The sequence below is a fragment of the Ctenopharyngodon idella genome, chromosome 3 (assembly GCF_019924925.1).
Source record: "Ctenopharyngodon idella isolate HZGC_01 chromosome 3, HZGC01, whole genome shotgun sequence".
Taxonomy (NCBI): Eukaryota; Metazoa; Chordata; class Actinopteri; order Cypriniformes; family Xenocyprididae; genus Ctenopharyngodon; species Ctenopharyngodon idella.
This window is the reverse complement of record NC_067222.1, coordinates 54,525,067-54,537,915: the sequence shown is the minus strand read 5'-3', so window position 1 is coordinate 54,537,915 and position 12,849 is coordinate 54,525,067.

The window sequence follows — 12,849 nt, the reverse complement described above, 5'->3', positions numbered from 1 at the left end:
TGTAGGAATTATGTAAGCACAATAAATTCTTGCATCTAAATTCAAGAGACCTAGTAACTAAGAAAGCAGTGACATCATGTTAGAAAAGTGTAATATTGCATACAGAAATCTACTCTTAATCTATTATGAAAAGCATTTTCACCCTTAACAATTCATTTCTTTCAACAACACTGCTCGACAATTTTTATTAGTTTGTATATATGTGTTTTAGATAAAGACTGCTCTCTGAGTGTGGTCAAACATGCAGCTACTTGCAGAAAATAATGAAAACGAAGAAAATATAGCTGCAAGCAGCAATTCCGGGGCCAAGCACAAAAGCGGCACAAGAAGCCAGTCAACATGGCTGCAACAGTGAGCAATTAAAGACCTTTTAAGATCATTTTAGGCAAAAGAGCTGAAAAATCAAAAATACAGTCAATAATAAAGATTTACCAGTTCATCACTTTCCACCAATAGGTGGTGCTGTGACCAAATTAATGTGGTATGGTCAGAGTGAGGTGATAATGATGCTCGCAAAGTTTGGTGTCAATATGTCAAAGCATTGAAGAGATACAGACTTAGCAGTCATTTTGGCATCATGCCTCTGATTCGTTGCTGCGGTATAGGAAAATGATTATGTCTATCAACATGAAATCTATAAGTTTTTGCTGGCATGGTCTTAAGATTATATGATTCGATTTAGGTGAAAATTGGACCAATGGTCTAGGAGGAGTTTAAAAACGTGTGATTTTAAAGAAAATCAAAGTAGTGGAGACTTAGTTATGCTGACTATGGCAAAATTGGCATCAATGTTCTCAGCATGACCCACCGAATCTAATAAGACCAGTCTCATTACAATAGGCCACATTTATATAAAGCTATTAGCATTTTTAAAATATTTAGTTATAAAATTTGACCACAAGGAGGCTCTATCTCAAAATCTATTGTGCACCTTCAGAGCATGGTGCCGATGGCACATCCTGAGTTTCGTAATGGTACATCAATGCATTCATATAATATAGCATTTTATATCATAATACTGTATTGTACCCTAGTAAAAAAATAGTATACTTAAGCACAATTTATTTGTGTGTACTTTAGTATAACTAAATGTACTTGTGGTACGCTATAAATTGGTATACTTAAAGTCTGCTAAATTGGAACAACTAATTTTGTACTAAATGCATTTTAGTTGTCCAAAAGCAGTGCTGAAGTTCAAAGTTGTATTAAATATACTTGTTTGTGCTAAAGTGGAACTATTCCAAGTATACTTAAGTACACTTTAAATATACTCTTGTGTTTAAGTTTTGAAATGCAGAATTCACTCAGCATAAACTTCAAATGTATTTTGGTGACATTAGAATTGCAATTCGATTACATTGTAAGTGTAATGATGGGTCGACAGAATGTGGATCCATTTGCAGCTAGTTTATTAAAAGTACTTACAGAGTAGACAGGGCAAAGGCAGAGGCAAAAACAGTAACAGGCAATGGTCGAGGCAGGCGGCAGACAAACAGAATCAGGGTACAGGCAAGGATCAGGGCAGGCAGCAAAACATTCACAGTCCAGGAAACAGGCAAAGATCAGGGTCGGCAGCAAAGGGTCGCAGGGAATAAACAGTCCAATCGATAACAGGTAAACAGTCCACAGAAAAACGCTCAGAAATGATCACCAAGGCAAATCAAGACTTCGCGATGTGTGAGTGTGTGTGTGTGTCTTAAATAGTGTGAGTGTGATGCGGTGCAGGTGTGTGTGCAATCAGTCCCAGGAATGAGGGCCCATGGGAAACGTAGTCCGAATGAGAACTGATCAGTATTCCGGTGATGGCTCCCTCCGGTGGTCCGGAGGAAGGGCCGAGGGAGCCACATTCGTGACAGAGCCCCCCCCCTGTGAGCGGCTCCAGACGCGAGGAAGCAGACGCCGGGGTCTACCACGTGGTCGAGGGGCCGGTCTCTCCGGGTGCGTCCGATGAAATTCCTCTGTGAGTGAGGGGTCCAGGATATCATCCGCATTGACCCAGGATCGCTCCTCCGGGCCGTACCCCTCCCAGTCGACCAAGTATTGTAGTCTCCTACCCCGGCGCCTGGAATCGAGCAGCTCTCGTACTTGATAGGCTTCCTCGCCTTCAATCATCAAGGGTGGGGGGGCGCGGACCTCGGCTCCCTCTGGCTCCCCTCTCGGACCCCCGGCGGGTTTCAACAGCGAAACATGAAAAGTGGGAGAGACACGGTAATTAACAGGCAAATCTAAACGAAATGATACTGGAGTTATTTGTTTGATAATTTGAAAGGGCCCTACAAACCTGGGACTGAGTTTTCTGCATGGAAGCCTTAGCCGGAGGTCTCTAGTGGACAGCCAAACCCATTGTCCCACGGCGTACTGGGGATTGGGACGTCGGTGACGATTGGCCTGCATCTCCTGCCTTCTTACGGCGCGTTGTAAGTGCTGATGAGCTTGGTCCCAGGTTTCCTCGCTTCTTTGCATCCATTCAGTGACAGATGGTAGATTGGATGGTTCCCCAGACCAAGGAAATAATGGAGGCTGGAAGCCCAAGACGCATTGAAAGGGCGTGACACCAGTGGCAGGTTTTTGTAGGGAGTTTTGGGCATACTCTGCCCAGAGCAGATAACGACTCCAGTCCGTCTGGTTGCGTTGGCAGTAGGTGCGTAGAAAACGTGTTAATTCCTGGTTCATGCGCTCTGTCTGGCCATTGGATTCTGGATGGTACCCTGAAGTGAGGCTGACATTGATATTGAGGTTTTTGAAAAAGGAGGACCAGACTCGAGATGTGAACTGTGGGCCTCTGTCTGACACAATGTCCTCGGGTAGTCCATAGAATCGAAACACATAATTGCAGAGAAGCTCGGCCGTTTCGAATGCTGTGGGGAGCTTGGCCAGTGGTATGAGTCTGCAGGCTTTTGAGAAACGGTCGATGACGGTGAGAATGGTGGTGTGGCCCTGGGATTCTGGGAGATCAGTGACGAAGTCAATGGCGATATGAGACCAGGGACGTTGGGGAATGGGTAGCGGTTGCAACAAACCGGCTGGCGCTTGATGTGATGCTTTGGTGGTCTGACAGAGTGAGCAGTTAGAGATGAAGCGGGAGGTGTCGGTTAGCATAGAGTCCCACCAGAACCGGTTTTGTAGCAGGTGGAAGGTGGCTGTGACACCTGGGTGACCTGAGCTTGGGAAGTCGTGCACATGATGAAGTAGCCTATTTCGGAGCTGTGCTGGGACGTAGGTGCGATCAGGTGGGCATGTTGGAGGAGGAGCGGTCTGTTCGTTAGCATGTGTGATCTCTGTGATAATGTCCCATTGAACTGGAGCAAGCAGTAAAGTGTCAGGGATTATATTCTCTGCGTTCTCTGTCCGTTCCACCTCCTCATGCTGCCGTGACAGCGCGTCTGCCTTGGTGTTCTTAGAGCCTGGTCTATAAGTTACCGAGAACTGGAAGCGTGTGAAGAACAAGGCCCATCTAGCTTGCCGTGGATTTAGACGCTTGGCGGAACGCAGGTATTCCAGGTTTTTATGGTCTGTGAGAATGGTGAACGGATGTTTTGCTCCCTCCAGCCAGTGACGCCACTCCTCCAGTGCTGCCTTCATAGCCAGTAATTCCCGATTGCCCACATCGTAATTACGTTCAGCCGCCGACATTTTTCTAGAATAAAAGGCACACGGGTACATCTTCTCTGGGTTACCTTGGCGCTGAGAAAGGACGGCCCCTATGCCCGTGCTGGAGGCGTCCACTTCTACAATGAAAGGGAGCTCAGGGTCTGGGTGACGGAGAATGGGTGCTGAAGTGAAACGCTCCTTTAGCTCCTGGAAAGCCTGTACTGCTTCAGAGGACCAGGTGAGACGTGAGGACTGCCGCTTGGTCATGGACGTTAACGGGGCTGCAACGCCGCTGAAGTTCCGTATGAATCGCCTGTAGAAGTTGGCAAACCCCAAGAACCGTTGTAATTCCTTCAGTGTGCGAGGTTGTGGCCAATCCAGTACCGCCCTCACCTTACTGTCATCCATGGCCACGCCCTCACGGCTGATAACGTAACCCAGAAAGGTTGTGGAGGTTTGGTGAAATTCGCATTTCTCAGCTTTTGCATATAGTCTGTGTTGTATCAGTCTTTGAAGTACTGCCCGTACGTGCTGAACATGTTCCTCAAAAGAGTTGGAATAGATGAGGATGTCATCTATGTAGACTATGACCCAGCAATTGAGCATGTCACGGAAGACGTCGTTAATGAAGGACTGGAAAACAGAGGGACTGTTGGACAGCCCGAACGGCATGACGAGGGTCTCGTAGTGACCAGTGGCTGTGGAAAAGGCTGTCTTCCATTCGTCCCCCTCTCTGATGCGGATTAAGTTGTATGCACAACGGAGGTCCAGCTTGGTGAAGTATGCGGCTTGTCTGAGTTGTTCAAGGGCTGGAGGAACCAAAGGCAAGGGGTACCGGAACTTGACGGTGATGTCATTTAATCCACGGTAATCAATACAGGGCCTTAACCCGCCGTCTTTTTTCTTCACGAAGAAGAACCCTGATGCTGCTGGTGATGTGGACGGGCAGATAAACCCTTTGGCTAGTTCCTCCTCAATGTAGGTTTTCATTGCTGCCGACTCGGGTTGTGACAGGGGGAAGATCCTGCCCTTGGGAGGCGTGGTACCAGGCAGCAGGTCGATGGCACAGTCACCGGGACGATGAGGAGGTAGCTCAGTGGATTTGTTTTTACTGAATGCCACAGCCAGATCAGCGTATACTTCGGGTATGTTAAGTTTTCCGGTGTCAGAATCGTGGAGTGAAGCAGTTTGAACTGGCAGAGGGGTGATTTGTTTCAAGCAACCTTTATGGCAGTTAGCATCCCATTGCACAATCTGGCCATCTTTCCAGGAAACGTGAGGGTTATGGGTTCTGAGCCACGGTAGACCAAGGATCACTGAGTTGTTGGGTGAGTGAATAACATAGAAGCGGATTTGTTCATGGTGAAGAGCTCCTACTTGCAAAGTGAGCTCGGCGGTGATATGGACTACTCTGCCTCCACCGATGGGCTTCCCATCTAGCGCCTCCACTGTTAACAGGGAATTACAGTCTGTTAGAGGGATGTTATGATCTTTGATGAATGAATCTGACATGAAATTCCCAGCGGCTCCAGAATCCAGTAGGGCGTGAGTGGATAGATTTTTGCCATGAACGGTAATTTGAATTGGGATTTTGAAGCAGTTGGAAGAGTAGTTAGAGTGATGAGGAGAACTCACCGCTTTGGAATTGGAAGACTGAGGTCGTACGGGGCAATTGATCTTGACATGGCCAGCCTGGCCGCAGTAGAGACACAGGTGTCGTTGTCGTCTCCTTTCTCTCTCTTCGGGAAGTAGTGGGGTATAGCCAAGTTGCATGGGTTCCAGAGCGGGACTGGCTGAGGAGGATTGCCGGACGGGGTGTCGGGTTCGTAGCAGGTTGTCAATGTGAATGGCAAGTTCAATGAAAGCGTTGAGCGAACTTCCCTCATCCCGGCATGCGAGTTCGGCCTGCAGTTCCAGTGTTAGGCCCCTTCGGAACAACAGCTTTAGAGTGTCCTCAACCCAGTTCGTTTGAGCGGCCAGAGTACGAAATATCAGCGCGTACTCGGCTGCTGTTTGTTTACCTTGGCTGAGAGAAAGTAACTGATCGCCAGCGCTTCTGCCTCCTTCGGGATGTTCAAAGACTTCTTTAAAGTTTCGCAAGAAATCTTGAAAAGTGGAAAACACGGGGTTGTCATCCCTCCACACCGCGGTGGCCCAATCCAGTGCTTTGCCGGTGAGCAAGGAACACACAAACGATATCCGACTGGATTCGGTGGGGTACAGGGACGGTTGCTGGTTGATGAACAGGGAACATTGGAGAAGGAACCCCTTACATCTGGCTGGAGTGCCGTCGAACTTTTCTGGGAGCGCTAGGCGAGGATTGACTGCAGGAGAGGCCGCGAAGCCTGGATTGGCGGGAGCAGCGGGCGGCGGCGTGGCGGTTTCGGCAGGACTGAATCGGAGGTCTTGAAGCGTCTTCACCAGCTCTTCAGTAAGGGAAGTTAAGCGGTTGAGTTGATGTTGATGCACCGCCAGCTGGTTGGCCTGGGCAGTTAATTCAGATGAAATCTGCATGAGGGCTGCTGGATCACTGTGTGGCGAAGTCTTCTGTAATGATGGGTCGACAGAATGTGGATCCATTTGCAGCTAGTTTATTAAAAGTACTTACAGAGTAGACAGGGCAAAGGCAGAGGCAAAAACAGTAACAGGCAATGGTCGAGGCAGGCGGCAGACAAACAGAATCAGGGTACAGGCAAGGATCAGGGCAGGCAGCAAAACATTCACAGTCCAGGAAACAGGCAAAGATCAGGGTCGGCAGCAAAGGGTCGCAGGGAATAAACAGTCCAATCGATAACAGGTAAACAGTCCACAGAAAAACGCTCAGAAATGATCACCAAGGCAAATCAAGACTTCGCGATGTGTGAGTGTGTGTGTGTGTCTTAAATAGTGTGAGTGTGATGCGGTGCAGGTGTGTGTGCAATCAGTCCCAGGAATGAGGGCCCATGGGAAACGTAGTCCGAATGAGAACTGATCAGTATTCCGGTGATGGCTCCCTCCGGTGGTCCGGAGGAAGGGCCGAGGGAGCCACATTCGTGACAGTAAGAGTGTTGAACATACATTAATATTATAGGGTACAACGGGGCTAAAGGCACACCTTAAGAAAAATTGTGCTTTTTACTACTCTCAAAGTGTAAGATTGCAGGAAAAATATATATGTTTGTATTGGACATTGATGGAGTAACATATTTTGTGTGAAAAAAAAAAAAAAAAGACCCCCCAGCATGGGGTAAAAGGCACACAATATTTATACAAATACTTTAGCTAAAATAATGCTTTTATAAATGACTCGGTTAATACTTGTTCAAAAGAATCACTTTAGCAAAGTTTGTACTATTTTCTGTTTATTTTGATAAATAAAAGAATTAATTTTTGTTCAATAAATATACTGTCATTAAAATAGGCCTATGTGATATATATTTTTATATATAAAATATAAAAATACATTTTAAAAAGCCAGCTATTCATTATCATGTTAAATATTGTGCCTTTTGTCCCAACATCAGCGGCGCTTTTTACCCCAAATACCATACTTTTATATATTCTTCCGTTATTGAAAAACTGTTGCTTGAATTACCTTGAACAAAACTGAAAATCATTAAGAAGACCTTTGTCTAAAAATACAAACATTAATGTAATCGATTCTCTTTTGCTACTTAAATCAACAACATTTTAAAAACATCAAATATTAGATCAAACTATAGTGAATTCCTTCAATAACATAAAAAAAAAAATCTTACAGACCCAAACTTAGGAATGATAGTGTATGTTATGCATGTACATTTTTGCTAGGGTTGAAATCAAGCAATTATTCTTATATTGATTTTCTTTTATTTCTTTACTCAACAGGCTATTTTCTTACTCATAGCTTTCAGTCAGGCGACTGGAGGGCAAAACACCCACAGAACTGCAGGACAGGCCTGACAATTTTCCATCTGTTTCAAGCAACAAATATTATGTCACGTCTCAAAAAAAGGTAAACAAAATATGTGAGTAAAATGCACGTCCATATACAGCACCTGCTGCAGTATTTCAATCACTAAACAGTATTCACTTTAAGTACCTTAAAGTAATAAAACAGTGAGATTAAAAGATAAAATTCTTTATACAGCTTATTTATGATGCATACTATATACAGGTGAGCAGATGAGCCCAGAATATGAACGCCACACAGTAACTGGGCAAGCAGATGAGCCTAGAATATAAATGCAGTGCCTAAAGACACACTGTATGTTGTATATATGTTCTAGACTCATCTGCTTGACCCCCTGTATATATAGTATGCATCATCAATAAGGTGTATATTGAATTTGACTTCGTTTTACCCTCCAGGTGGGTGTTATATAAAAACTAGCAATGAAGGTAAGCTTACACTATTTTAAATATTTTCTTGTAAACAATCGAATGGGTCTATTAATGAATCTGTTAAATTTAATACAATTAAAGATTAAGTAACAATAAAAAAGTAAGTAACACTTTCAGAATGTTTTCTTTTGTGGAATTGATCTCCGATCAGTGTAGCTGTAATTCCTGATGCATGGATGCAGTAGATAACGCAAATACTGTGTGAAAGTGATGTTAGATACAAAAATCTCTCTTTTTTAGGCAATATCAACACCATACAACAGGCCCTGCTCTCCTCACCAAGAACAAGTAAAAAGTTATCTAAAAAGATTTTTATTTTATTTATTTATTTATTTTTTTTACTGTGAACTATAACTTTGTTGTCATTTGTCTATAACAGCAGATAGTAGTATTATTAACAATATGATTCTGCATACTATTTTCAGCACCTGAGCCATCACGGACATGGAAAGGTCTTGACATCTTGCCAAGAACTGGATTTTTTTGGTAAGCATAAATAGATAAACAGATTTACACAATACACTATATATCAAAAATAGTTGTAATTTACTACTGTATGTCATTGATCCAGAGATGCTAGGGAGGACTATGGAGAAACTATACATACATTCATTGATGCCACAGCAACATTTAAGTAATTTCTCCTTTAAGGTAATCTTTCTTTTGGTAACACTTTAAAGGGTTAGTTCACCCAAAAATGAAAATTCTGTCATTAATTACTCACACTCATGTCATTCCACACCCATAAGACCTTTGTTCATCTTCAGAACACAAATTAAGATATTTTTGATGAAAACCGAGGGTATCTGATCCACACATAGGCAGCGACGTCACTGGACCTTTTGAGGTCCAGAAAGGTAGTTAAACACGGTTAAAATAGTCAACATGACTACAGTGGTTCAACCTTAATGTTATGAAGTGACGAGAATAACAAAACTAAAATAACTTTATTCTACAAATTTGTCTGTCCTGTCATTCTGCTACGTTGATTACGTTCAGCGCTTCCATGTTTACGTCCGAATGCGGGCTCAGTGTTGGCCGGCTCTGGTCACGTGAGCAGCACGATGCATGTGTGTGATGCTGACGCAGAAGCCCGCCAATAATGAGCCCACATTTGGACGTAAACACTGAAGCTCTGCAACGAAAATAATGCAGCAGAATGACAGCACAGACAAATTTGTTTGATAAAGTTTTTGTTTTTGCACACAAAAAGTATTCTCGTCGCTTCATAACATTAAGGTTGAACCACTGCAGTCATGTTGACTTTTTTAACCATGTTTTCAACTACCTTTCTGGAACTCAAAAGATGCAATGATGTTGCTGCATTCGTGTGGATGTGTGGATCAGATACCCTCAGATTTCATCAAAAATATCTTCATTTGTGTTCCAAAGACAACCGAAGGTCTTATGGGTGTGGAATGACATGAGAGTGAGTATTAATGACAGAAATTTCATTTTCAAAGTTTCATTTGTTAACATTACTTTATGTAGAAGTAACTAACAGAAACAATGAGCAATACATTTGATATAGTTTTATTATTCATCTTTACAAATGTTAGTTAATAATATGACTGTTCATTGTTTTTTCTTATTTGTTCACAGTGCGTTAACTCATGTTAATAAGTACACCAATTGATTTTAAATATGAATTTGTAAATGTTGAACTTAACATTAACATAAAAATGTTGCAGAAGTATTGTTCATTGTTGCTTTATTTTAACTAATATAGTTAACCAATGTTATCTAATGAAACATTAAATAATATTGGTTAACTAATTGGTTAACATTTTTTAAGAACGGTGTACAATTTTACAAAGTTGTAATTTGTAAGCCATCTACTAGTCATTTAACATCTGGCTTTGACAGCTAGTAGAGTATAACCATTAGATGTAAAATGATGTTATTAACACAAAATAATTCTTTTAGATTTCTGCAACACACCAAACATGGATGACAAGAGTGAAAGACAAGGTTATGGCTCATCAATTTTAAGGTAAGAAAAATAGAGCTTTTTAAGAAAAATAATCAGAATTTTACCATTTTGAGATCACACACACCGGACTTTTTGAGAAGACTAATTTCTCCTGTCTGCTCACTAGCCACTCTGGTCAGTCCTGGTCTGTCATGTCAAGCTCCAATCTGCTCTGGTCTCTGCCCAGTTTTCCTGTGCCTGCAGTTCAACCCTCTCTGGTCCCAGATGTCTACAGGTTTCAGACTCATGCTTCAAGGTTTCTGCGCTTGCATCTCTCCTGGATTTGTTGATCTTTCCTGGACTCATTCTGGTTACCAGTCTTTTCACCTGTCCTTCGACTGTGCTCACCTGTCAGCCAGGTTGTTGTTTTTTATTTATTAAACTATATATATATATATATGCTGTCACATATATTACATGCTTTTATAAATGCATACCTTTTGAAGGATAATTAGAATATCATATGCCGTTTTAATAAAGTTGAATTATGTAAACTTGTATGTCATTTATACTCTTCAAAGTGTACATTTGCAGGTGTTGGTTATAATTGATTAATTTAGTGCCCGTAAATAATAGTAAGTATAAACAATATATATAAAAAAGTATATAGTGATCTAATATCGAGTGATTAAAAATTAACCACGAAATATAACACGCAGGATGGGAAATATTTATAATCTAAATAAGTTGTCAGAACGTCGTGTCGCAGTTGCTCAATGTTGCGTAATAACGTTGCTACAGCCCTGTGGCGTCTTACAATTCTACGTTGTCACAATGTTGTGGGCACATAGACCGCGACGTTACCATAGTAGAAATGCAACGTGCCACAGACGTTGCCACAACGTAAATGTGTTTGCTGGGAAGTAGGTCAGGGAAGTGCTGTGAGGATATGATGACGACTTGGGTAAAGTTAATGTTTGCAAATTCTGAACAGCGACATGATATTTACAACCAACGATTGTAACCCTACAACATTTTTCACAATCGATCATAATGGGCAAGTATTATTTTAATGACATACTTGTGAACGTCCACTGAATGTCCAATGTAGTGTACAAAGTTATTGTAGCCTATGCGGAAGTCCGAATGTGCAAATATAAAACCAAATTTACCCAAGTGATATACATCAACCTATAATGGTTTATATTAAATAGTAATAAAATTGAATTCAGCGTGTTTTAACTTAAACCTTTTTTTAATCATATTTCAAGTTTCACTTAATTTTGTTGTACATTGTAACAGTCATATTTCCAAATATCTATGACCCACCTTCAGTCAGTCATACACTACTACCGATCAAATGTTTAAGAACATTGTGCAGTTCTAACTTCCTGTTTGTTTTTGTATTCTTTAGATGTCTTACAACAAGTGAAGGCTGAAAAAAAGGAGGCCTCAAAGTTTGTATTTGCTGTTACTGCAAAACTGGCTCCGTTTATGCTCCTGATCAGCTTGCGGGCGTTGCTTGTGGTGGAAATCCCTGAGTTCGTCAGAGTATCAATTTAATGAATAAGGACATACTTTTTGCATTAGAAGAGTATCTTCAATCCTTGAAAAGCTTCAAGTCCTGAACAGTGAACTGTGGCAGTGTTTCAGTCTGTAGTACTGTGTTTCTGTCTTCGTTTCCATGTGTATTTACTTCCATTTTACAGATGCAGGTTGCATTCATGTTGTCACAGTTTTCCAGGCTCTTTTTCCAATGACTAAAATGCATGTTTGAGCTGTTTTAACTGAAAGTAACTTGCACTGACATCTTACAATTTGTCTGTGCTATTGTTTTGTCTCAAGATGAATGCCAATGTTTTTTTTTTATTTTATTTTTTTTATTACTACTTAACCCCTTTCACAGACAAGGCTTAAATCTAGTCCCAGACTAAAATGCATGTCTGAGCTGTTTTAACTGAAAACATATCTTAAAATATGTCACTGCCATTGTTTTGTTTCAAGATAAACACTTTTCTAAGGCATGTTTATAAAAGCTACTTAAATAATTGAAGGCAGGCAACGATGATTTTCGCTTAGTTTGTTTTTCAACTAATATTTATATGTTCTTATGTTTCAGGTTTAATTCGATTAGCATAAATGTTTTAATAGATTTTTTATTTTGTTAATTAGCTATTAACCCTGCCTGGGCAACATCCACAGAACTGAACAGTAAATTTGCCCGCTGTATAAGCCGCGAATATAGCATTTACAAAGATTCACGAAGTATTTAATTCCGTCTGGGACACAACCTCAGGCCGGGAGTCTCACGCTCATCGAGGCCAATAAACATACAGCTATTGTTGAAATGTTGACATAATTTACATTACTTTTACATTACATTACTTTTAAGAATAATGTTGGAAAAGTGATAAAAAAAAAAGTTTCAGTCAGAAACTGATAAAGTCGAGCACACTCCTTGATTAGCTGTGCACAGGCAGTGCAATGTTTAATGAAAATAATTATTTAATTCACATATAAGAAACCCCGCCATTTTGTGTTAAAAAGTTGCTCTTAATTTTTTATCGATGACTTCGCAGCGCATTAGTATTGCTGTGCATGAATAACACTGAAAATATGAAAATAGCTACTGCGGGGCAAAGGATCGCCTTTCGACGAAACCCAGCACAGAGGTTATCGCGGCCATGGTGATATTGTCCCTGTGCGCCACCTGGTGGATAGCCTATTTTCTAATATGACTGCATAGCCTACTACATACTGCAAGGAATGTCATGCGTCTGCTAAATGATTTAATTCAAATGTATAAAATGGAAACAAAACATTAAAATAAGAAAAAAATGAGTGCAGTAGCCACTGATCTATAATAGAGTATAGCCTATCATTAGCTTATATATATATATATATATATATAGATCGGTGGTAGTAGCTCAAAGGATGTCATGCGCTTGGCTACAGATGTAGAGGCATTTACATTTTACATTTTA